This window comes from Hemitrygon akajei, chromosome 4, assembly GCF_048418815.1.
Source record: "Hemitrygon akajei chromosome 4, sHemAka1.3, whole genome shotgun sequence".
Classification (NCBI taxonomy): Eukaryota; Metazoa; Chordata; class Chondrichthyes; order Myliobatiformes; family Dasyatidae; genus Hemitrygon; species Hemitrygon akajei.
This window is the reverse complement of record NC_133127.1, coordinates 24,617,221-24,642,962: the sequence shown is the minus strand read 5'-3', so window position 1 is coordinate 24,642,962 and position 25,742 is coordinate 24,617,221. Positions and strand designations below refer to the sequence as shown.

The window sequence follows — 25,742 nt, the reverse complement described above, 5'->3', positions numbered from 1 at the left end:
TTGACTGCTCTGTAAGACGAGAGCAGCAGATATATGGACATAACTTCATTTCCCAATCCCCTCCAAATCAATCATCAGCTTTGGAAGTATATTCATTTTCATTCACTTAAAAACCTGAACTCCCTAACCAATAACACCATCACATGGATTGCTGTTAAAGAAGACAGCTAATTAGCATTGTGTGATTGAGAACAACTTCAGTCTCCAGATTGAAATCAATGGGAAGGTCAGATTGCCGGACAAATAGGAAATGGAGAAAGGTGAGATTGTGTATCTGAAGCACAATAATATAAAGGGAAGTACAATAAATGGTAGGATGCTAAGGTATATAGGAAAAAAAAGAGGCAGTGGACTGTGCATTCAGAAGTCCATGAATGTGACAGGATGGTAGATAACCATAAGAGATTCTGTAGATGCTGGAAATCCAGAGTAACAGGCACAAAATGCTGGAGGAACTCAGCAGGCCAGGCAGTCTCTATAGAATGGAATTTCAATAGGTTCAATCAGTACATTTAATGTCAGAGAAATGTATACAATATACATCCTGATATTCTTTTTCTATGCAAACATCCATGAAAACAGAGGAGTGCCCCAAATAATGAATGACAGTTAAACGTTAGAACCCCAAAGCTCCTCCTAGTTCTCCCCCTCCCACACACAAATAGCAGCAAGGCAGCGAACCCCCACCCCGCAACAGCAAAAAAAGCGTCGGCGCCCTTCACTGAGCACTTGTGTGCAGCAAAGCATCAATAAAGACAGACCTGCAGTACTCCAAAGACTACTCCTTAACCCCGTAACTTGACATACCACAGGAGCTCTCTCTCCCTAGTAAGGGAAAAAGAGGTGTCCCCGTTTCACAGCAGGAGGGGAGACATAACAAACAACTCACCGATTTATGATGTTAAAAGTCTGTTGCTTTGCTTTTTCCAAGCTCTGCACCCAGAGAGTCGGCTCCAAGGCTCAGGTCTCTGGACACATACCCACGGCAGCTAACCTGCTGCTCCCAGCGTTCCGTGTCTTCCCACGACGCTTCAGTCAGGGGCACCGGCCTTGAATCAGCCCATCTCCAAACCCATGAAAATCTGGCACCCTAAACGCACACTAGTCTTCCAGGCTGCATCCTTGGACTATCAAAAAGCAGCCGGTCGTGAGTCCCTGAGAGCAGATCCCACTCCCGCAAAGTACCGAAGTCAGAGTGTAACTCCAAGTCAGGGACTTTAAAAGAACCTTGAAAAGGTAAAAAAAGAGATATCAAAGATAGAAGCAGTGCTGTTTCCAAAGATGCAAGCAAAGGAGTCACTGTTTAGTGCCTTCTTGACTTTATTCCACCCTCCGAGGCAAAATCTTCATCAGGCTAAGGCTGCTAAGATGGCATTTAGTAGAAGCCATGGTAGATAAGGCTGCAAAGATGTCATTTCAGATACTTTACCAGGGTAAGCATAGAATATTACAACCAGGAGGTTATTTCAAGGATTTTGTTTACAATTTTATTTGCTACATTACTGGAACAATGCAATTGCACTAGAGTGAATTACAGGAAGATTTTCAGGGAAGTAGATAGAAGGGGAGAATTTTATCCATGAGAAAATATTGTGAGGACAAGGCTTGTTTTCCTTAGAACAACAATTAACTACATAAAATCATGAACGGCCTAGACAGAGTGGAAAGAAAGGTATTTCATCCAATGACAAACTTCACCAACTGGGACCATTGATTTAAAGCAATTGTTGAAAGGATTAGAGGATTCTTGTTTTCACTTGAATGGTAATAATGGTTTGGAACTCGCAGTTTCAAAATGTGGTAGAGACAGAAACTCTCAGGGTATTTGAAGTGTTGTAACCTACAAGCAAAACTATAAAACAAAAGCCAGAAAATGAGATTATGCTGGATAGTTCTTTTATGGGCTGCATGAAGATTAACCTCCACTGTGCTTTAAATTTTCATGGTTTGATTATTAGGCGATAATGCACTGGCCACTAAATGTTGGCCTTGCTATTAATGCCAACATTCTGTAAATACTTTTTTAAAGTGGGCAGCATGTTGTTGGATTGTTTCTCTGTTACTAAGTGGATGAGGTAGATTGATTTTACAAGGTCAAACCCATCCTTTTTGGCCTTCATCCAGAATATTGCTCTAGCACTAATTATTTCCCCTCCTTGGAGGCCCCCTAAAGTACCATGTGATGGTACATAACTTCAGTCTCATATTCATTTCTGCATTGAATTTCAATCTCAACATCCATATTGACCAAGACTTCAAGATATCAAACAATTCCTGGTTTGCTTTCCAGCTGAATCTTATATTCACACTCTTGTCATCCCTAGATTATATTTTTTAAGACATTGTTTCTTTATTTTCAAGTAACAATCAGTATTCATGACTGAGATTTAAAGAGAGTAAAATAGTGTACCTTTGGATTTTGGAGACTTGGTAAACAAATACATTCAAGACAGAGAAATATATAGATTTTTGGATATTAAGTAATTCAAGTAAGACTATAAGCCCAAAAGACAATGGAGCAGAATTAGGCCATTCAGCTCCTCAAGTCTTCTCCACCATTAGATCACAGCTGATCCATTTCCCTCTCAACCTCATTCTCTTGCCTCCTCCCCTTAACCTTTCATACCCTGACTTATCAAGAATCTATGATTCTCCGGCTAACTATCCACAGGTCTCCATAGCTACCAGTGCCAACAAATACCACAGATTCACCACCCTCCGGCTAAAGAAATTTCTCCTCACCTCTCTTCTAAAAGAACGCGTGTACCTCTATTCTGGCTTGTATCCTTTTGTCCTAGGTACGCCCACTATAGGAAACATGCTCTTCAAATTCACTCTATCTAAGCCTTTCAATATCTGATAGGTTTCAATGAGATCACCCCTCATTCTTCTTAGTTCCAGTGAGTAAAGGCCCGGAGCCATCAAATGCTCATCACATGATAAGCTGCTCAATCCTGGAATCATTTTTGTGAACCTCCTTTGAACCTTCTCCAGTGTCAGCACATTTTTTCTTAAATACTCAAGTGGCCTCACTAGTGCCTTATAAAGCCTCAGCATTACATGCTTGTTTTTATATTCTAGTCCTCTCAAAATGAATGCTAACATTGCATTTGCCTTCCTCACCACTGACTCAACTTGCAAGTTAACCTTTAGGGAATTCTGCTCAAGGACTTCCAAGTCCCTTTGCACCTCAGAGTTTTAAATTTTAACCTATTTAGAAAATAGTCTTTGCCAGGGGGTTCTGGCCTGGAGTTCACTGTTCCCTCAGTTAATGGTAGTGGCCCGTGGCATAAAAATGGCTGGGGTCCCCTGGTCTATGCTTTTATTCCTTTTACCAAAGTCCATGACCATACACTTCCCAACAGTGTATTCATTCTGCCACTTTTTTTCCCCATTCTCCTAATCTGTCTAAGTCTCAACACGACCTACTCCTCCACCTATCATACCATCAGCAAACTTGGCCACAAAGCCAGTAATTCCATCATCCAAATAATTGCCATACAACATAAAAAGAAGTTGTCCCAACACTGAATCCTGCAGAACACCACTAAGCATCAGCAGCTAATCAGAAAAGGTTCCCTTTATTCCCATTCTTTGGCTCTTGCCAATGCTCTATCCATGTTTGTGTCTTTCCTGTGATACTATGGGCTTTTAACTTGTTAAGCAATCTCGTCAACCTTGTCAAAGGCCTTCTGAAAATCCAAGTATCCTTAACAATTGACTCCAATATCTTCCCAACAGCTGAGGTCAGTCCAACTGGATTATAATTTTCTTTCTTCTGCCTCTCTACCTTCTTGAATAGTAGAGTGACTTTTGTAATTTTTCAGTCCTCTGGAACCATTCCAGAATCTAGTGAGTTTTGAATGATCATTATTAATGCTTGCACAATCTCTTTAGCTACCTCTTTCAGAACCCTGAGATGTAGTCCATATGGTCCAGATGATTTATCTACTTTTGGACCTTTCAACTTCCCAAGGGTTTTCTCCTTAGTAATGGCAACTGTACTTACTTCTGCTCTCTGACACTCGAATTTCTGGCTTATTGCTAGTGCCTTCCAGAATGAAGACTGATGCAAAGTATTTATTAAATTTGTCTGTCATTTCTTTGTCCTCTCATATCTACTGCAGCAGTGTCACTTTCCGGTGGTCTCAGAAGCACTCTTGACTTTCTTTTACACTCTTTATATTTCTGAAAAAAAACTCCTTGTATTCTCTTTGAAGTTATTGACTGATATTCCTTAATATTTCATCTTTTTCTCCTAATTGTTTTATTCTGGGTTCCTTCTGTTGGTTATTAAAGGTTTCCCAATCCTAACTTCCCACTAGTTTTTGCAATATTATATGCTCTCATTTTTGCTTTTATGCTCTCTTTGACCCTTGCCAGCCTTGGTTGCCTCATCCTTCTTTGAGAATACTTCTTCATCTTTGGGATGTAACTTTCCTCCTTGCGCCTTCTGATTTTTCCCAGAAGCTCCAGCTATTATTATGTCTCTCATTGTAATTTATATCCCACATTCAGGTTACTGTTCAGGTCTCGTATATGTATAACTGGCACCAGAATCTTTTTGCCCTTGAAGTTTTTTAACTCTACCCGGAAGGATTCTACATCTAATCTTATGTCACCTAAGGATTTGATCTCATTTTTACCAAGAGAGCCACTCCTTCCCTTCTGACTATCTTCCTATCCTTTTGGTACAAGACGTACCCTTAGATGTTAATCATCCAACTATGATCTTCTTTTAGTCATGACTCAGTGGTGCCCAAAATGTCATGCCTGCCAATCTCTAACTGTGATACCAGATCATCTACCTTATTCTATATACAGTGTGCATACAAATATAACACCTTCAGTCCTGTATTCATCACCCGTTGTGATTTGCCCCTAAGTTACATTTCAAGTCATCCTATTGACTGCAATTTTGCCTTATAATCTGCCTGTCCTTCCTCATAGTCTTACTACATCTGTGGATAAGATGATGATTGTGTGGATAGCCAGAGGTTTTTTCACAAGGCTGAAATGGCTAGCACAAGAGGGCACAGTTTTAAGGTGCTTGGAAGTAGGGGGTACGGAGGAGATATCAGGGGTAAGTTCTTTACGCAGAGAGTGGTGAGTGCGTAGAATGGGCTGCCAGTGACGGTGGTGGAGGTGGATATGATAGGGTCTTTTAAGAGACTCCTGGACAGGTATATGGAGCTCAGCAAAATAGAGGGCTACGGGTAACCCTAAGTAATTTCTCAGGTAGGGACATGTTCGGCACAGCTTTGTGGGCCAAAGGGCCTGTATTGTGCTGTAGGTTTTCTATGTTTCTATCTACACTCTGCATCATTATTGAATGACAAAGCATATATGTGGAGCTGAGTAGCCTACTCCTGTTCTTTTTCCTGTGTCTTAGTGTGATGCAGTCAAAATGAAGTCAAGTTCGTAGTCCAACCTCTCCTGATCCAGTTTCACTTTCTCTGCCTCTCAGTGTAAAGCAGTGATCTTTTCTCCATTTTTCAGTCATCATTCGACTCCAGGCATTGACTTGTGTGGCCTGGTGTAGGAATTCCTGTTCTTCCAGTTCCGTGCTCCACTTGTTGATCAGACATTCCAGCTGAGCACACGATATAACTGGAGAGGTACTGGTTGTAACAGCAGCACTGCTGGTGGATGCACTGGTGGTTGCAATGGAGCAATAAGTCGTGGTTGTAACTGCTGCTGTAGTACTCACACTTGCAGTTGTTCCAGGTGGACCTGGTGTCATGGAGAAATGAAAATCCAGTGGTGGTTGTCGCAGCAGCAGAGGTGCTGGCAGCCAAGGTTGTAGCTGTAGTCAGAGGCAAGGCTGCCCCTGTTGGCTTAAACCCAAATGGAGCAGAAGATGTAGAGGGAGCTGGTCATTGTAAATCCACTAATCACGGTAGAGGTGTAAGGTTCTGAGCTCACCACTGAAGCAAACAGAGATGGCCCTGCTGCATTTGAACAAATTGAAGGTCTTGTGTTCAAACCTATTGGCTTTGCACCAAAGGAAAGACTCTGTGCTGTAGAAGCTGATGTGGCAGCACTTGATGCAGTTGTAGATGCACCAAAAGAAAAACCTGTTGTAGGTGCTCCAATAGAGACTGGTGCTGCTGGCTCAGGGGCTGCTGTGGTACTTGTTGGACTGCCAAACCTGAACCCACTGAGTGCTGGTGTTGTGTTGGTTGCAAAGCCAAATCCCCCTACTGTAGTTGTCTGGGATGAAGCAGCTGGAGCAGTGGTAAATCCAAATCCAGTGGAAGCTTTTGTCTAGGCTGCGGCTGTGGAGCAAGCAACGAGATCAAATCCCACAGTAGCTGGCTGAGCTGAGATGCTGCCATAACTGAGATGGAGGCAAGGTCTGGGAAGTCGGTCCGGAGGATAGCGAGAAGGCAGAGGTGGTGGCAGTGCAGGTAGCGGTGGCTTCAACTGCAGCACTTGTGGATGGTGTGCAACCAAAGAAGCCAGAGGCTGGTTGTGTTGTTGCAATGAAAATGATAAATATGTTTTATTCTTTCTGAGTAAGAAGCCTCCACTTATAGTGGTTGCTGCTGCTTGTACTGGAAAGCTAATCAGCGGATGAAGTTGCCCCTGCATTTGGGTTAGTGAATGAGAACATATTGGCATTTGGGGCTGAGGTAGTGGTAGCTGCAGTGGCTGTTGACTGTTGTCCTGTTGAAAAGTCAAAACCTCCTCGAGAACCTCCAGCATTGCTGCCAAAAGAAAATCCACCCATGCCACCTGCGGTGATCTTCTTGTGTTACAAATGTGAAGCTTCCAGATGGATTTGTGAAATTAAAGGTCATTTTGAAACCTCGGGCTTCCATCCGGGTCCTACTGTCATGCCCTAGGGAAATTCTAGGCAGTTTCTAGAGTAGGTTACATGGTCAGCACAACATTGTGGGATGAAGGGCCTGTAATATGCTGTAGATTTCTATGGTCTGTGCTCTGTGTTCACTGTATAGACACATAATGCCTGCTGATAATTCTTGTCAAGATATGGTCTTCAAGTTCATTAACCTGATCTTCAGCTTCCTCCATGGAATTTCTGCAATCTCTTCATAATTATACAGTTACTTTGGACTTGTAGTTTTGTTCTCTATTTAAAGTAATAGTGTGTATGAATGCAGCGCATAGTTTTGGAATTCCTTTTTGAACCTTGTATCTTGGCAACATCTCTTATAAACTACCAAACTTATTGTTTAAAAGTACCCTCGGTCATTTTCCCTATTGCCTGGACCAATACATATTTGTGGAATTCCTGAGAATCTGTAATGAGGTTAAAAAATCTATTTAAGTGTAATTTGTTGTCTGTTCCATCCTGTCTCCTTCAACATCATAGCTTTATCTCTTAGATGGTGGTGATCCTTATGCAGTTCACAGCAGACACTGCAGATGAGACAAACAGTATAGCATAAAAAAGGAGATGAATTGTTTATGACATTTACCTTGTGTAGTGCTTAATAACATTCAGCTGTAATTGTGATTCTAAGTTATGAGATCTAAAAAGATAACTTTAAAATGCAAAAAACAAATGGAATGGAAACAAGAACTGACGCTGCTTGAGATTAGAAATAAAAACAATTCCTTAATATATTAACCAGTAAATGGGAATTGGCATACTGTAAACCTAGCAAATATATTTTTTTGTAAATCTGAAGAGAAAAATGGTCCAATAAGCAATTATTGCAAAAATAATCTCCCTTTATTACTTTTCAATTGTCCTGACAACTCCCTTATTTTTTTGACAAGCTCGGCACTCCGTGATGCATATGTCAATTTGTTAGTTCATATGATAAAATTGGCAATCTCATATTGCATGGGCTGATGTAGAAGCATAACCGTTAGTAATAAGAATTGCAGCAGAAGCATTTTGGGATTTAGAACAGAAAAAATGAAGACACTGGCAAGTTCAGAATGAGAGTTATGAGTTAGGAAAAGCATTCAGGCAGTGACACAAATGGACAATCTGCAGCAAAAATAAAGATCAATGTCAAATTTGGACAGCTTTGTGCATTGCACAAATATGATGTGTAATACACCAAGCAGTATGTTTTGTGCACTGGCCTTAAAGTATTTGAATCAAAAATATTTTATTTAACTATTATGTTGACTAGAATGCTGTTTAACTAATAAAGCTGCATCATTTACCTCTAACTTTTTTTCTCTTGCTTCATCATCATTATCAGCAATTTTATACCAAGACTTTCCCAAGGCTCAGATAAGCTGGTTCTGTGACAATGTTCTGTTATCATTGGCTAATGCCAGGTGTGCATGAGGAGTCAACAATGTGGTTGTTTCCCAACTATTCTAGTTTAGTCAAAAGTTAAATTGTCCTCCACACTAGTGCTATTGAACCAAAAGCTACTTTGGAATTATTAAAATTTGAAGGATAAAGTTTGAAAAAGTAATTATTTTATTGTCCATTCAATTGTCTTGATCCTCATTGCAGCTAATCACATATTATTTGTAGATCAACCAAACACATATTTCTTTCCAGCAAGAATCATATTTCATTGTTGGCAGATTGGCTTTGGAAAGGTCTTGCACCATGAAGGTCCATATTTGAGGAATGGGTAGACTCAAAACTATTGCATGCTCTGCCTATCACATTAGTAATAAAGGTCTGATGAAGTATTTCTCATTTCACTATTTTGGTTCTTAACCTGCCAACTTCCAGCAAGGGTAGGTAGATAGGCTATCAGTATTGGTTATTTTAAGGTAGCCATGATGATTTCACAACTGTCATTCAAAACTGGTACTTTTTTTTTGGCTAAGGTCAAGTGTTCCTATACAAGACACACATATACAGAATAGAGTAGCAAAGGGTATACTTGGAGATCCTGGTGATGGATGAGTGCATTTTCCATTTTGAGCATTTCCAATTGCTGATTTTCTTTCTCATCTTCTAACCGTGCTGGGTCTGCTTATTGGATAGATTTAAATGATAGAATTGCTGTCTTTGTGGCCAAGTTTGTGGACAATATGAAGATAGGTGGAGGAGCAGGTAGTGACAAGGAAGCAGGGAGTCTGCAAAAGGACTTAGATTTGGAGAATGGGCAAAGAAGTGGTAGATGAAATATAGTGCAGGGAAATGTAAGGTCATGAACTTTGGTAGAAGGAATAAAAGCAAAGAATATTTTCTAAATGGGGAGAAAATTCAGAAGTCAGAGCTGCAAGGTGACCTGGGTGTCCTTGTACAGGATTCCCTAAAGGTTAATTTGCAGGTTGAGTTGGTGGTAACGAAGGCAGATGCATTGTTAGCATTCATTTCAAGATGACTAGAACATAAAAGCAAGGATGTACTATTGAGGCTTTATAAGACATTGGTCAGACTATACTTGGAGTATTGTGAACAGTTTTGGGCCTCTTTTCCAGGAAAGGATGTGCTAGCATTGGAGAAGGTCCAGAGGAGGTGCATGGAAATGATCCCAGAAATGAATGGGTTAATGTATGAAAACTTTGATCGCTCTAAGCCTGCACTCGCTTGAGTTTAGAAGAATGGGGGGGGGGGGGCGTCTCTTTGAAATCTATTGAATGATATGACAATGTCCTTTTAGAACATAGATTTGGGGGAATTCTTTAGCTAGAGGGTGGTGAATCCACAGGCAGTTGTTTAGGCCAAGTCTCTGTGTACATTTAACGCAGAGGTTGATAGGTCCTTGATTAGTAAGGGCATCAAAGGTTATGGGCAGAAGACAGGAGAATGGGGTTGAGATGGATAATAAATCAGCCATGATGGAATGGTGGGGAAAGCTCAATTGGCCAAATGGACTAATTCTGCACTATGTCTTATGGTCTTATGGAAACTGATCTATATTTTGTTAAAGCTTGGTCAAAGTATGTCATTTTTGTTAGTGTATCTGGTTAACATTACGCTGCCTGATGATGTAGTTGCATCAGCACTGGACTTCGAGACAAATGGTCCTGGTTGGCCCCTTACATACTGATCCATACTGGGTTGTGTATGGAGCTGGCAACTGGGCCTCATAATCAATAGACAAGTGCTAAGGAAACAGCAAAAAAATGCTGCTCAATGCGTCACAAAGTGGAAAAAGGAAAAACAACTCAGTTACATTGATATAGGAGATTCAGACAAATGATCAATTATGTAGATGTCAAAGTGACATATCAATATTCTTCTTTGCGGTCGACCATTCTAGTATAGGCTCTACCAGCATGTTTAAATGTTGAAAAGAAATTTGGATATATACATTAGCAACAACAGTTAGAGGAATGTGGGTTAAACAAGGCATGTGGGGCAAGCTAGGCCAAAGGGCCTGTTTCTGTGTTCTCTGACTCTGTAACATTGATCCCTTGTTAATTCAGTGTAGAGGTAAAATTTCTAATGAACATTTATGGTAAGTGATGGGTTCTTTATTATGCCCAAGGAATACATACTGATGAACTGTGTCAAATTGTAATCAAGAGGTCAGCGGAAATGTCACCAGTGATTTAGTACTTTTCAAATTTGACTTCATGGTACAGGATGAGATTCTACACCTGGCTAGCAAATGACTTGTATGGCAGCTGTACAAAAAAAAATTCTATTTACTCAAGGGACAACTGTGGATGAAGTATTCATAAAATCTGTAGATGTGGCAAAGTGATTGACCAAAATTTCTTTATTTATCAGTTGCCCATGCTAGGCTTCAAAAGTACAATGCAATAAAAGTCCAATCATCAACAATCAGGCTACTCAGAAATCTTTATGATTCAGCTCTGGCTTTCTGGGTTATGTTTGGAACTCACTGGGGGGTGTGTTTTTGTGCTTCTTTTTCACTTGCCAGGTCCATGGTTTCCTTCAAACATATACAATAGAACAGTACAACACAGTAAAGTCACTTTGGTTCATGATATTGTGCTGACCATTTAACTTAATCCAAGATCAGTCTAACCCTTCCATCCTATGGTACGCAACCCTTCATTTTCTATTATTCATATGCCTATCTAAAATACTCTTGAATGTCCCTAATGTGACATGCCTTTACCACTCTTCCTGGTAATGAGTTCCATGCACCTACCATTCTCTGTAAAAAAAAAAACTACCTCTGACAACCCCCTGTACTTTCCTCTAAACATTTGAAAGTTATGCTGCCTCATAATCCCACTTCTACCCTAGGTAAAAGTCTCTGACTGTCCACTATCTATGCCTCTTATCATCTTGTACGTCTCTTTTAAATTGTCCCTCATTCTCCTTCGCCCCAAGGAGATATATATTCAAACATGTTCAACCTATCTTCTTAAGTCATGCTCTCATATCCAGGCAGCATCCTGTTAAATCTCCTCTGCACCCTCATGAAAGCTTTCACATCCATCCTATGATGAGATGACTTGAACTGAACACAATAACCACCTGTAGCCTAATCAAAGTTTCATCGTTCTGCAAGTTTGCCTAGTGGCTCTTGAACTCGGTATGATAGCACAACAGTTAGCGTAACGCTATTACAACGCCATCGGTAAGATGAGGGTTCAATTCCCGTTGCTGTCTTTAAGGAGTCTATACATTCTCCCTGTGCCCACATAGGTTTCCTCTAGATGCTCAGGATTTCTCCACATTCCAGAGATTTAAGAGTTTGGATTATGGTTTGATGTTTTGATGCACATATGACAAGTAAAGCTAATATTACTCCTAATCTTACATCACAACTTGCTTCCTTTCCACTCACCAGGCTGCAGTATCCATGCTTTCTCAATGTACCAGGGCCAGGACTTTTGACTTTCTGTCTCATCAAATGTGTCCCCTGCACCTATGGTTGATTTTCAAAAAACAGGGCCCCCTGTTCTTGCACTTCTTTGCATTCGATGTGGACTCAGTTTCTTGAATTCCCCTTTCCACTCACAGCAGGCCCAGTTCCTGATCTCCCCATTTCTCAGTCACTGTGGCACTGGTTCCTGAACTCCCTTTTCCACTCACTGCACCTCTGATACTGAACCCTCCTTTCCACTCACGGCGTCCTGTTCCTGCCCTCCCCCTTTCCTACTCACTGTGGTCCTGGTTCCCGACGTCCCCTTTCCACTCACTGTAACACCAGTTCCCGAAATCCCCTTTTCACTGACTGCACCTCCGATCCGGAACTTCCCTTTCCACTCACTGTGTCACATTCATGAACTCCCCTTTCCACTCACTGTCTCCCATTCCAGATCTCCCCCTTTCCCAGTCACTGTGGTCCTGGTTCCTGAACTCCCTTTCCACTCACAGCAGCACCAGTTCCTGAACTCCCCTTTGCACACACTGCAGCTCCAGTTCCTGGACCCCACTTTCCACTCAGTGTATCCTGTTCCTGATCTCCCCCTTTTCCAATTACTGTGGTCCTGGTTTCTTTCTCCCCTTTCCACTTACTGCAGCCCCAGTTCCTGAATTCCCCTTTCCCACTCATTGGCCGTGCTGTTCCTACACTTAAGTATATCTGCTTTAGTGGAAAATTTCCTATCATAGAGCATATCATTGAAAGAAGTGAATTAATAGAATGTTGAGATATTAATAGAAATAAAATCCAACCGTCCAGAAAATCTGCCAGTTCAGCACCACCAAGGTCCCAAGTGTAGTGGATCACTGGTGTTTTACTGCAATGTATATTTGTAGATCATGGAAATGCAGTTTGTTCTTGCATAGAAGTTAAATAATCTCAAAGGCTAGTCCCTTGTTAGTGATTTGATTTTCTATATCTGTTCATTACTAATAATATGCACCCTTGCAACATTGCCAGCCTTCATGTTCTTGGTGTTTTTTTTCTTTTTTGTTTGCACTAAATTGGTCATCAAAATTTTTCTCTTTTTGATGTTCGTCATTGCAGTTTTCTTTTGTGAGTTTGTTTTCTTTTTTGTGTAATTGATGTTCTCTCTGGTGAACTGTTACCTTGTAGATTTGCTATGGTTTTTGAAGGTTTATGCTCATCTTCTTAATTGTGGACTAAGCTTTCCTACTATTGTAAATCATATCTATACTTTTGATCCGTGGCTGACATTGTGGGCAGCAAAGTGGCACAGTTAGTCAAGCTGCTGGTTTACAGTGCCAGGGATCCACATTCAGTCCCAACTTGTGAAGCTTGCATATTCTCACTGGTGTCATGGGCCTTCTACCACATCCCAAACTCATGGGGGTCGGTAAATTAATTGATCACTGTAAATTGCCCCTGCTACCTAGATAAGCGGTAGAATCTAGGGGAAATTGATAAGACTGTGATGAGAATAGAAATAATTAGATTAGTGTCAATACATGGTCAGTGATTGGTGCGGACTCTGAAGGCAAAATGGCCTGTTTCTACACAGCATCTTTGTGACTATGACTATGATTTGCACTGTTCCTTTACCAATCCAGTGACTAGTTCTTCTCTGGCTGCTGTGGTATCATCAGCAAAGTAATCAGTTGTGTAAATTTACATGTTATTTTGTATATGGTAGCCAATTTACATGTGAGCCAATATGTAGTTGATTCAACATCTTTGTGGGATGTGTCTTCTGGCAGTTCTTGCACCACATAGACCAACTGTTCATAATTTTCTGGGCTGTGTTTGATGTCTATCACTGCTTTATTAGAGATCTGCTTCAAATTAAGGCTAGTTGGCTATTTTGAAGTTGAATCAATGAACAATATGGCGATGTCTTTGATGTTCCAGCTGGACAAATTTGTTTTACAGTGGAGCAACATTGAGAGAATGGCCATGATCATCTTGCAGGTGAATGCTGTGATAATGCTGAGGTGATGGCTGTTTTGGAATTTCTAATGTTACTTGTGGCTTGAGATCATGAAACAATCTCAGCTGCATACTTTCATTGTTTCTCATTCTTCAGTGACAGCATTGATACTCTGAGTGTAAAAGGGTTAATCTTACCCATTGAATGTGACGGGCCAGATAAAGTCATCATCAATATGATGTGCCATTTTGTACAATGTAGGCGATCATTGTCTCATGACCATGATTGTTTTTGGCAAATTTTTTCTACAGAAGTGGTTTGCCATTATCTTTTTCTGGGCGGTGTCTTTTCAAGATGTGTGACTACAGCCATTATCAATGCCCTTGAGAGATTGTCTGCCTGGCGTTATTGGTCACATATCCAGGACTTGTGATATGCACCAGCTGCTCTTACGACCAGTACCCAAGAAGACGTGTCCTGCCACAAACAGACCAGTAACACTGACCTCACATTATGAATTCATTCGAAAGACTGGTCCTATCACACGTCCGGACCAAGAACCCCCTGAAGTTTGCTTATCAACTACATATTGGAGTCGAGGGCGCCATTATCTTCTGCTTCGATGGCCTTACACCCATCTAGATAAGCCAAGCAGCTTTGTGAGAATCATGAGTATGCTCACGGTGATGAAGGTGGATGATCCACGAGTGTCCTGGATTATACACTATCTGCCCAGACGGCCACAATGTGTGAGATTGCAGAGCTGTGCATCAGATACTGTGGTTAGCTGCACAAGAGCACCTCAGGGAATTGTCCTTCCCCCCTTCCAGTTCACTGTCTACACCTCAGACTTCAGGTACAACTTGGAGTCTGCCGGCTGCAGAAGTTTTCGGATAATTTGGCAGTTGTGGGCTGTATCAGCTGGGGTCAAGAGGCTGATTACAGAAGAGTGGTGATCATAATTCTATCTCCTTTACCATAGCTTTGGAGAGGGATTGGAACAGACGAGTTAGGAAAGTGTTTAATTGGAATAAGGGGAAATATGAGGCTATCAGGCTGGAACTTGGAAGCGTAAATTGGAAACAGATGTTCTCAGGGAAATGTATGGAAGAAATGTGGCAAATGTTCAGGGGATATTTGTGTGGAGTTCTGCATGGGTACGTTCCAATGAGACGTGAAAGGATGGTAGGGTACAGGAACCGTGGTGTACAAAGGCTGTTCTAAATCTAGTCAAGAAGAAAAGAAGAGCTTAGGAAAGGTTCAAAAAACTAGTTAATGGTAGAGATCTAGAAGATTGTAAGGTCAGCAGGAAGGAGCTTAAGAATCAAATTAGGAGAGTCAGAAGGGGCCATGAGAAGGCCTTGGTGGACAGGATTAAGGAAAACCCCAAGGCATTCTACAAGTATGTGAAGAGCAAGAGGATAAGACGTGAAAGAATAGGACCAATCAAGTGTGACAGTGGAAAAGTGTGTACGGAACCGGAGGAGATAGCAGAGGTACTTAATGAATACTTTGCTTCAGTATTCACTACGGAAAAGGATCTTGGCAATTGTAGGGATGACTTACAGAAGATTGAAAAGCCTGAGCATGTAGATATTAAGGAAGAGGATGTGCTGTAGATTTTGGAAAGCATCAAGTTGGATAAGTCACCAGGACTGGACGAGGTGTACCCCAGGCTACTGTGGGAGGCGAGGGAGAAGATTGCTGAGCCTCTGGTGATGATCTTTGCATTATAAATGGGGACAGAAGAGATTCCAGAGGATTGGGGGGTTGTGGATGTTGTCCTCTTAATCAAGGAAGGGAGTAGAGATAGCCCAGGAAATTATAGACCAGTGGTTGGTAAGTTGGTGGAGAAGATCCTGAGAGGTAGGATTTATGAATATTTGGAGAGGCATAATATGATTACGAATAGTCAGCATGACTTTGTCAAAGGCAGTTCGTGCCTTACAAGCCTGATTGAATTTTTTGAGGATGTGACTAAGCACATTGATGAAGGTAGAGCCGTAGATATTGTGTATATTCTGCATGGAGGTTGGTGACTAGTGGTATTCCTCAGGGATCTGTTCTGGGACCCCTACTCTTCGTGATTTTTTATAAATGACCTGAATGAGGAAGTGGAGGAATGGGTTAGTAAATTTGCTGATGACACAAAGGTTGGGGGTGTTGTGGATAGTGTGGAAGCTGTCAGAGGTTACAGCAGGACATTGATAGGATACAAAACTGGGCTGCGAAGTGGCAGATGGAGTTCTACCCAGATAAGTGTGAGGTGGTTCATTTTGGTAGGTCCATGATGGCAGAATATAGTAATAATGGTAAGACTCTTGGCATTGTGGAAGATCAGAAGGATCTTGGGGTCTGAGTCCATTGGACACTCAAAGCTGCTGTGCAGGTTGACTCTGTGGTTAAGAAAGCATACCGTGCATTGGCCTTCATCAATGTGGGATTGAGTTTTGGAGCCAAGAGGTAATGTTGCAGCTATATGGCACCCTGGTCAGACCCCACTTGGAGTACTGTGCTCAGTTCTGGTTACCTCACTACAGGAAGGATATGGAAACCGTAGGAAGGGTGCAGAGGAGATTTAGAAGGATGTTGCCTGGATTGGGGAGCATGCCTTATGAGAATAGGTTGAGTGAACTCGGCCTTTTCTTCTTGGGGTGATGGAGGATGAGAAGTGACCTGATAGAAGTGTATAAGATGATGAGAGGCATTGATTGTGTGTATAGTCAGAGGCTTTTTCCCAGGGCTGAAATGGCTAGCACGAGAGGGCACAGTTTTAAGGTGCTTGGAAGTAGGTGCAGAGGAGATGTCAGGGGTAATTTTTTTACGCAAAGAGTGGTGAGTGCGTGGAATGGGCTGCCGGCGACAATGGTGGAGGCGGATACGATAGGGTCATTTAAGAGACTCTCGGATAGGTACATGGACCTTAGGTAACCTAGATCATTTCTCAGGTAGGGACATGTTCGGTACAGCCTTGTGGGCGGAAGGGTCTGTATTGTACTGTAGGTTTTCTATGTTTCTATGACCAATTTTGTTGAGTGCTATGGGCTGAATCACCTGCAGCTCAACATCACTAAGGCAAAGGAGCTGGGGGTGGCCTTCAGGAATGTGAAAACACCCTGCATTCCCATCTCCATCAAGAGAACAGATGTGGAAGTCATCCAGGACTATATATACCTGGGAACTCACCTGAACAATGCACTGGACTGGACTGGACTGAAAATACAGAAGCTCTGTACAAAAGGGACAGAGCTGACTGTACTTCCTGAGGATGCTCCAGTGTCATTCAACGTCTGCAGTACTATGCTGCAGATGTTCTACGACTCAGTTGTGGACAGCTTCTATTCTGCGCTGTAGTCTGCTGGGGCAGCAGGGTGAGAGCAGCTGATGCCAAAAAGATCAATAATCTCATCAGAAAGACTGGTTCTGTTCTGGGGATGGAACTGGACTCCATGGTGTTTGTGTCTGAGAGGAGGATGCTGCAGAAGCTACAGAGCATTATGGACAATCCCTCGCACCCCTTCCATGACATACTGGACAAAGAGAGGAGCACCTTTGGTAACAGACTGATTCCACCAAGGTGCAGCGCTGAGTGCTACAGGAGATCCTTTTTCCCTGTGGCTATAAGATTCTACAGCACCTCCTCCTTAAGTATATGGTTTTATTGCACATCTGTATTTTGCACTATTGATTTTTAATGCACATTTTATATTTCTTCATACTTCAGTGCTTACATTTTGTACTTTAAAGCATATATTTCTGACTAACAACCTTGCAACAATAATTTACTTTGGGATAAATAAAGTTTCTTTTAATCTTGTGTGTCTTATCCACCACATACTCCCATGTCTTCATGTGACCCTGATTGGGGGGCTAAGCAGATGCTACACCTTGCCCAAGGGTGGCCTGCAGGCTAATGGAGGGAAGGAGTGCCTTATATCCATACTGATATATCTCCATCCTACCACTCTGGCAATATAGTACAAGCTGGATTAGAATTTTTGAAGTGATAAAGATATTTTAAAAGCAGAAGTTCAGCAAACACTAGACTCATGTTTGTGACATTTTCAAACTTAGTTGATAAGGCCTTTTACACAGCACCTGTAATATTGTTGTTGGTGTGGATCATGTTAGTCATAGTTGGTTAAGAGGGGACAGAAATAGGCCGAACATTATTATCATGTGGTTCACAGAAGCATAAGGCTAATGCCATGGGTCTGTTCAACATCTGTTCAGCATTTGTTGTTGTTTTCATTTGTTTAATCAGGTGCTCAGCAGCTGTTCATCAAATGCTATGATTGGTTACCACACATGAAGAAAGATATTTGATTCTTATGTAGTTTTGATATCTAACCAGCACTACATGGTGGGCTTTGGTTTCAAAGGACAATCATAGGCCACAAAGGGTCACAAATTGTCCTATTGATTTCCAAGCAGGAGATGTTGTCCTTAAATAAAACTTAATGTGTTCATATTGCCAACCTTAAATTAGAAGCAATTTTATATATAATTGTATATTTTCATACAGTGATATGTAGTCTTGAAAGATTTTTAAAAAATAGTAAATAGGTGGATGTAGCATCTAGGTGTGTCTCTTGTTTAACAATGCTCCTAATTTTTACGCCTATTTTCTGTAAAAAGGAGCAGGGCACCTCCTTGGGGTCAAGGATGACTTGCTTCCACTATAGTTCTGTGAGTTCTGAGGTGACTGATGAGGCAAACAATGCATAAGAAGACAGGCTAGTGAGCATGCTGTGAGGTAGTGTGCTCCTTCTGTCCCTGACATTAGTATTCATCTTACCTCAACTAAAGGAAATGAGACACCAGTCTGGGTGTTTTGGCTTCTTAGTGGAAGGGTCAAGAATGTCTCTGAGCATGCACAGGACATTCTGTAAGGGGAGGGTCCACGGTGGTACTAACATCAAAGGCAGGAAGAGATAAAGTTTTGCAAAGTGAATTTAGGGAGTTTGGCTGAAAGTTAAAGACCAGGACCTTTGGAATTATAACTTCAGGATTATCCCCTATGCCATATGCAAGCGAGACAAAAAGTAAGACAAGAGATATGTGAATAAGGAGCTGTTGCAGAATTTAGGTACCTACACTATTGGGATCTCTTGACAAGCAGGTGGAATCTGTACAAGTAGGATGGGTTTCATCTTTCACCAAAGATCTTCACCAGCCAGTCCATGCTCTTTTCTTACTGCTGATATCAGACAGAAGGTACAAGTGCTTCAGGACTCGCACCACCAGGTTTAAGAACAGTTACTACCCCTCAACCATCTGGCTGTTGAACAAAATTACACTCATCTAATGAGATGTTCCCACAGTCATTGATCTCCCTTTACGGATACAGTCGGCACAATGTTGTGGACCGAGGGACTATAATGTGCTGTGAATCTCTATATTCTGTGTTCTATGACTCTTTATCTTATTATTTCATGCTCTTGTTATTTATAGTTGCATTTCAACAGTTTGTTGTTGTAATGTGCTGTAAGGTTTCACTGCTAATGTAATGGTTTCTCTGTAGCAGCAAGGTTTGGTTTATGACTAGAGATAACGGGGCTTTGTAATGTGGGGCTATCCAATGAGAGGGATGTTGTTCTTTCTTGTGGATCTGGGAGCAGGAATTTCATGGTCTTTTGCTGGGGAGAGATGAGGAGAGAAGACCGCCTGACAGAGTGGATTTGGAGCAAGGGTCCAAGGGTCAGCTACACTCGGAGGATGTCAATGAGAAACCAGTGGATTGAATTGTGAGCTCCAATGTTGCACATTAGAGTGGGCCCTTTTTTTGTTTCTTTACTAACCATACAGTCAAATTAAGAAATATAAAGCTAAATCGCTTAATCTCATATTGTGTAGTGTTTGTTATTTCGGGGTACTGATTTGTAACGGGGGACACATCATGTAGCATCCACCCAAACAAGATTTCTTAAGTTTGGCCGGGCCTAGGGCTGTCTTCTCCTGGATTAAGCCGCTAGCCAATTTGAGTTACATTATCTTCTATGGCTCTTACTCTTTCATTGATTCTGTTTACAGTTACTATTCTATAGATTTGTTGAGTATGCCCGCAGGAGAAAGTATCTCAGTGTTGTATGTAGTGACACGTATGTACTCTGATAATAAATTTTACTTTGAGCTTTGAATTTACACATTATCTGGACTTGAATTCAGCTGCCACATGTTCAGTCTATATGCCTGCTTAGTATGTCACATTAGCAAAAACCTTGCTTCTGAAGTGAAGGAAACAGGTAGGATGATTTCCCATTTGTCCCATTTTGCATCAAGACCGCCAGACTGGGTAACAGCTTCTTCCCTCAGGCTGTCTGACTAATGAATACCCTGCCACCACAGAGGTCTTGTCACTAGGACAGTGAGCTGTTTAACTTACTGTTTACCAGTTCTATGTGATGTATGCATTTTGCATTATATTTTATAAACTTATTTATGGTGACATTTTGCTTTATCAAAATACGTGATTTTTTTCATGTGTGTGATATATCTTTTGTGGGTGACTGCAGTCCTGAGGAATGTTGTTTCCTTTGGTTGTATACATGTATAGTCAGATGACAATAAACTTGAACTTGAACATGAGCATACACAAGGAAATCTGCAGATGCTGGAAATTCAAACAACACACACAAAATGCTGGTGGAACACAGCAGGCCAGGCAGCATCTATAGAGAGAAGCACTGTTGACGTTTCGGGCCGAGACCCTTCGTCAGGACACTTGAACATGAATCTGTCTTGTAGATTAGCTCCACTTCAGTGGAAACTTTGTTGCTTGATAACAGTCTGCACTGGTGTTGGGTTTATGGTGATCCTGTTAATTATAATTACAGGTTGCATGTCATTATGCAACAGACCTAAAATGGAGAGAGCAGCCAAAATAGGGAAGTATGCTCCAAGCCTTTTTTAAATTGATGAGGGCTTTTGTGAGGTCAGAGAAGACCATGGTAAATTATAGCTGGTGTTTCCTGCATTTCTCATGTAGTTGTCATTCAGTAAATTCATGATTGTTGTGTCTCATGATAGATGCAACCCATACTGTAATTAGGGGAAGTAGCTGTTTGGTGATGGGGAGGAGAAATTGAAGAGAATCATGGTGCTGGCAGTCTGCATGGCAAACAACAGATATCACCTTCCAGTTACCATAGTCAGATTTGTTTTCTTTTTCTGTAGCATTTCTGCCATGTTGTTCTCTCCTCAAATGTAGGACATGAAACTGGGAAGTTGTGACCTAAGTTCCTCTCCACCAAGTTGCAGTCTACTCCCAAGGCCTTTACCACTCAGTGGCCACTTTATCAGATACTCCTGTACCCCTGCTCATTAATGCAAATATCTAAGCCAACCATGTGGCAGCAACTCAATACATAAATGCATGTAGACATGATCAAGAGGTTTGGTTATTGCTCAGTCCAAACATCAAATGGAGGAAGAAATGTGATCCATGTGACTTTGCCCATGAAATGATTGTTGCTGGCAGATGGAGTGGTTTGAGTATTTCAGAAAACTGCTGATCTCCTGCGATTTTCATATATAGCAGTCTCCGGAGTTTACAGAGACTGGTGCGAAAAGCAAAAAAAAAATTCTATGAGTGCAAATGGTTTGTTAATGTTAAAGGTCAGAGGAGAATGGCCAGACTGGTTCAAGCTGACAGTAAGGTGACAATAACTCAAACTTGTTACAACAATGGTGTACGTAAGAGCATCTCTGACGTCAACTCCTGAAGTGGATGGGCTACAACAACAGAAAACCATAAACAAATGTGTTGCTTATCCATTGCTGTTTGAGAGTGCATTCTGAACTGGACGACACCTTCCCCTCCACCACCCCATCTCATCCATCATTATCCTCCCTAGCAACTGATGCCTTTCATCACAACCAAAGGAAGAATTAACTGACCATCACTTGCCATGGTCTAGCATCTTCTCAGAATGCAGGTATTTTAATATGGGAGAATGGGTGGTATGATTCTTAATACTGTATAACTATGTATTGAAATTGCAGTGTAGTGTTCAGCCACTAGTGACAGGTTTAATTGGGAATCATTTTTTTAACTAATGACTTTCCTGCTTTGGGAACATGCTGTGCCAGCAGAAATATGTGTGAGAAAGTAGAATGCATGAATTACTATATTTCCACTGCTGATAGATTAGCAATGGCATAATTGTTTGAGATAAAATACCTTTTAAGAACTTGCATAGGAAAGGCAGGCATTCCTTCAGTTATTCCTCAAGCATACCTGTGAACTCATGAATAACTGTCCCTTAAAAGAGTGAAATGGAAATGGCACTTCTGGTACTGTCAGGAGGGTAATTTTGAGCTTGATCAGGACCAGCTGCATCTTGATCCATTTCTAAACCAGCCTTTTGTGTATCATTTATTTGGATAGGCTAATGTTCATGCCCATCACTGTATCTAACCCTAGGGATGTCAGCATTCAGCTAGATTGATGACATGCCATTCTAATCACATTACAATTGAATTCAAATAACAGTGTAGTGGAATGAGAATGGCAAATTTAATGGGTAGGGTGAAAACATGTGATGTTACTGCACCAGCACTGAGACTTGAGCAATTGTGACATATAGTAGATATTCAATTTACCAAAGCTAAGAGTTTCTACTGCCTTTTGGCTTGCTGTCCAATAAAGCAGGTTTCAGCATCTACACTTACAGGAATAAAATTACATTTATGATTCATGTAGTATGTAGTGACAGCTTGGAACGGAGTGTGATCTCTGCTCAGTAACATTCAGATATATAGCTAAGTGTTACTAACGTTTTAGGCATGTAAAGAATTGTACTCTCCTGGGACCAATTACAAGATAGTAATCTTACTGTCATCTGAACACTGATATTACAGCGTGAATTTCTGTTTCATGTATCTTTCCCTTTGTTTCAACATGATATTTTACGTAATCCTGCCAGAGTGCCACAGTGCTACACCCAGGGCTTCAGAAGCAACAGTACCTCACAAGTAAAATACAGTTAAAGGACCAAGGATCCTTCAACTTTGATGTAGGTGTCGCTCAGTACTAATTTTATATTTCTAATTCCAGACATTTATTGGAAATTGGCAATGTCACTCCTTAAAACTACCTTCTCAGTGATGCTGTATGATTTGTATTAGAGTTAGTGTGTAATTACAATAGGAGGTTTATAGGAGATTTTTTCCCCATTATAGATCTGGGCATAAGAATTTATGACATGACAGGAACTGTGATTGATTATAAAACATGGTGCATTGAGTCCATACTTGCTATTAAAATAATAGTGAAGTTTCTACTAATGTTTACCTCTTTATGTGTAAACATTATAGTTCTTAGAAGTAAAATGCAAATACAGTTAAGTGCCAATACCCAAAAATTGATGTTAGAATTCTATCAATTTTGCTCTCAGCTGAGGAAACTATAATCTTGCTGCCTGTGCTGTGGTTGACAAGCACTGAATATCATCAAGTTCTGTATTTGTATGATGGATGCAAACCAAATCCAATGCACATATTTATGGTTAGTAATTAGTACTGTAAGTACCCTCTTAATGATAGCCAGTTAGTGATAATTATTAATTACTGTCAGTCAAAAACTCTAAAATCAAAATATTGTATTACAAATATGGAGCCTCACTTCTTCATTTCTGAATTTTGTTTTAGAACATATTGAAATCAACAAGTTTTAAATTAAAACTTTCTTCTCTTCTCTCACTTAGTCTTCCGTATTATCTTTTATTCCAAATTTATCATTAGATTTATCCTATCAAATCTCTCTCCTTCTCAACCCAGTTTACTTTATACTGCTTAAATCTTGTTGATTGGAAAGATACCTTGTTCATGCACTTCACTTTCCTGATAAAGTTCAAAGTAAACATTATTAAAGTACATATATCACCATATACTACTCTGAGATTCATTTTCATATTAGTCTTCATTCTTCTCTCTTTTTATGCTGCCATGACAATAGAAGATTTTTGGATTCTCTTTTACATTCATTTCCTACATTTTCCATGTTTGTACCTTGTACTTTCCTTTTATGTTCTCCTACATGCATTTGAAATTCAGCCTGATTCTCCCTTGCATTATCAAGCTGACATGTCCTACTCTCTAATTGCTCTGATTTCCATGAAGCTCTGACTTTGATTACCCTTCCCTTTTCCACTTGTGGGAATGTGGAATTAAATGGAATATGTAGCACAGAAGTGGCATTTACGTGAAGGAGTTTGTGCTCCATTTGAACTTCCACTTGGGGCGTTTTGTCTGAATGTCTCAGCATTTAAATCCTTAATTTTCAAGCAGGAGCAGCATGCTAATGTAACAGATACCACATCACTTTACAATGGCCCACTGATCAGGATCACTTCCTACCACTCTTTGTATGGAATCTGTACATTTTCTTTGTGACTGTGTGGGTTTCCTCTGGGTGCTCCAGGTTCCCCACATTCCCAAGATGTACTATTAGGGTTAGTGAGTTGTGGGCATGCTCTGTGTCTGCCCAGCACAATCCTCCCTGACTTGATTTGACATTAACAATGCATTTCACTGTATGCTTTGATGTTCCCATGTATATGTAAAAAACAAAACTAATCTTTAATCTCTCTTTTCTTCAGTTTGTCAACTTTTTATTTTTCTTATTAATAAAATGAAATACCTTGCAGTGAGTTGTTTAAATTTCTTTACTATATATTCTGTATGCTTTTGGAATTGAGGGAATCATCCCCATTAATGATGATCTTACTCTTCCAACTTTATGTCATCTGCCAAATGGAGGTTGTGGTTTGATTTCCAAGTTTAGATCATTAATCTAAATTGTGAATCCAGTTTTAATGTTTCTGGGAGTCTCTGTACATTTTCTGTCTCCGCTTAACCACAGGCACCATTTACCCACTCCTTTTAGTTTTTATTTTCAATCAAGCTGCTTGTTCAGTAAGTCTATGTGCACTTTTGATTTCAAATGCTTTTCTTATCTTCCCCTCTCTTACTATTTATCCATTATGTTTCTCATATGACTGTTAGTTGAATAGTTGACAGTCTTTACCCATACATATGGGTGTTAAGTTAGGAGTGTATTGAAGCTTTATTCAAACAATCACCTTTCTAAATGCATTGTGCTCTGGAGTGCCACATGTTACATGCCATTATGTGGTAATGAAGCTTATTTGTACAATTGTTTACATTATATTGTTATTTGGAATACACAGCTCCTTTTAGAGTCATAGAATCACAGCGCAAAAGCAGGCCCTTTGGTATTAAATCAGTACCAACCATCAAGCATTCTTTTATGCTAATCCCATTTTATCCTCCCCACATTCCAACACTAAACTGCACATCCCTCTATCCTAAGTCCTTTTACTAATACTTGTTGCTAAATATTCTATGCTCTGGTGATTCAAATGTTCACCTGTATCTAATCACCATCACCTTCCAGTAGTCAGAGAACAAAACATCAACTTGAACGTCGATTTCTCGATATTCTGCTAATTGCCCTCCCTTCACCATTCCACCATTCCCATTTCCCTCTCTTAACTTATCTCCTTACCTGTCCATTTCCTCCCCCTTCCCTTTCTTCCATGGTCTTCTACCCTCTCCTATCAGATTCCCTGTTTTCCAGCCATTTATCTTTCACCAATCAACTTCCCAGTTCTTTACTTCACCCCTCCACCTTTTCTGGCTTCACCTATCACCTACCACCTTGTACTTCTTTCTCTCCTCCTTATTACTCAAGACTCTTTATCTTATTTTCCAGTCCTTATGAAGGGACTCAGCCTAAAATGTCGACTGTATACTCTTCTCCATAGATGCTGCCCGGCCTGCTGAGTTGCTTCATTATTTATTGTTTCACATGAAATGCAGAATGTTGTCCCATGTTCAAGTTATGCTTTTGCTGATTTTCAGGTTAGGTTGCATCTATTAGGAAATTGTATCTTAGTACTATTCGTTTACTATATGACATTTTCCCAGGAATGGAGATGTACGTTATGATGTACTAAGGCAAATAGAGTCTTTATTTCTGCTCTTCCCATTATAAATTGGAACTTTGGTGTGATGTCTCAAAAAGGCAGCATCCATCATTAAGGACCCAGGCCATGCCCTCTTCTCATTGAATCTCAGGGAGT

General features: G+C 40.7%; 1 protein-coding gene and 1 pseudogene across 2 annotated transcripts in view; one reads left to right on the top strand and one right to left on the bottom strand.

Annotated features, from left to right (window-relative positions):
- Nucleotides 1-25,742, top strand: part of LOC140726163 (catenin alpha-2) — an 817,330-nt gene that overhangs the window by 32,090 nt on the left and 759,498 nt on the right. The gene's annotated exons all lie outside the window — the stretch shown is intronic.
- Nucleotides 5,389-6,803, bottom strand: LOC140725854 (uncharacterized; annotated as a pseudogene).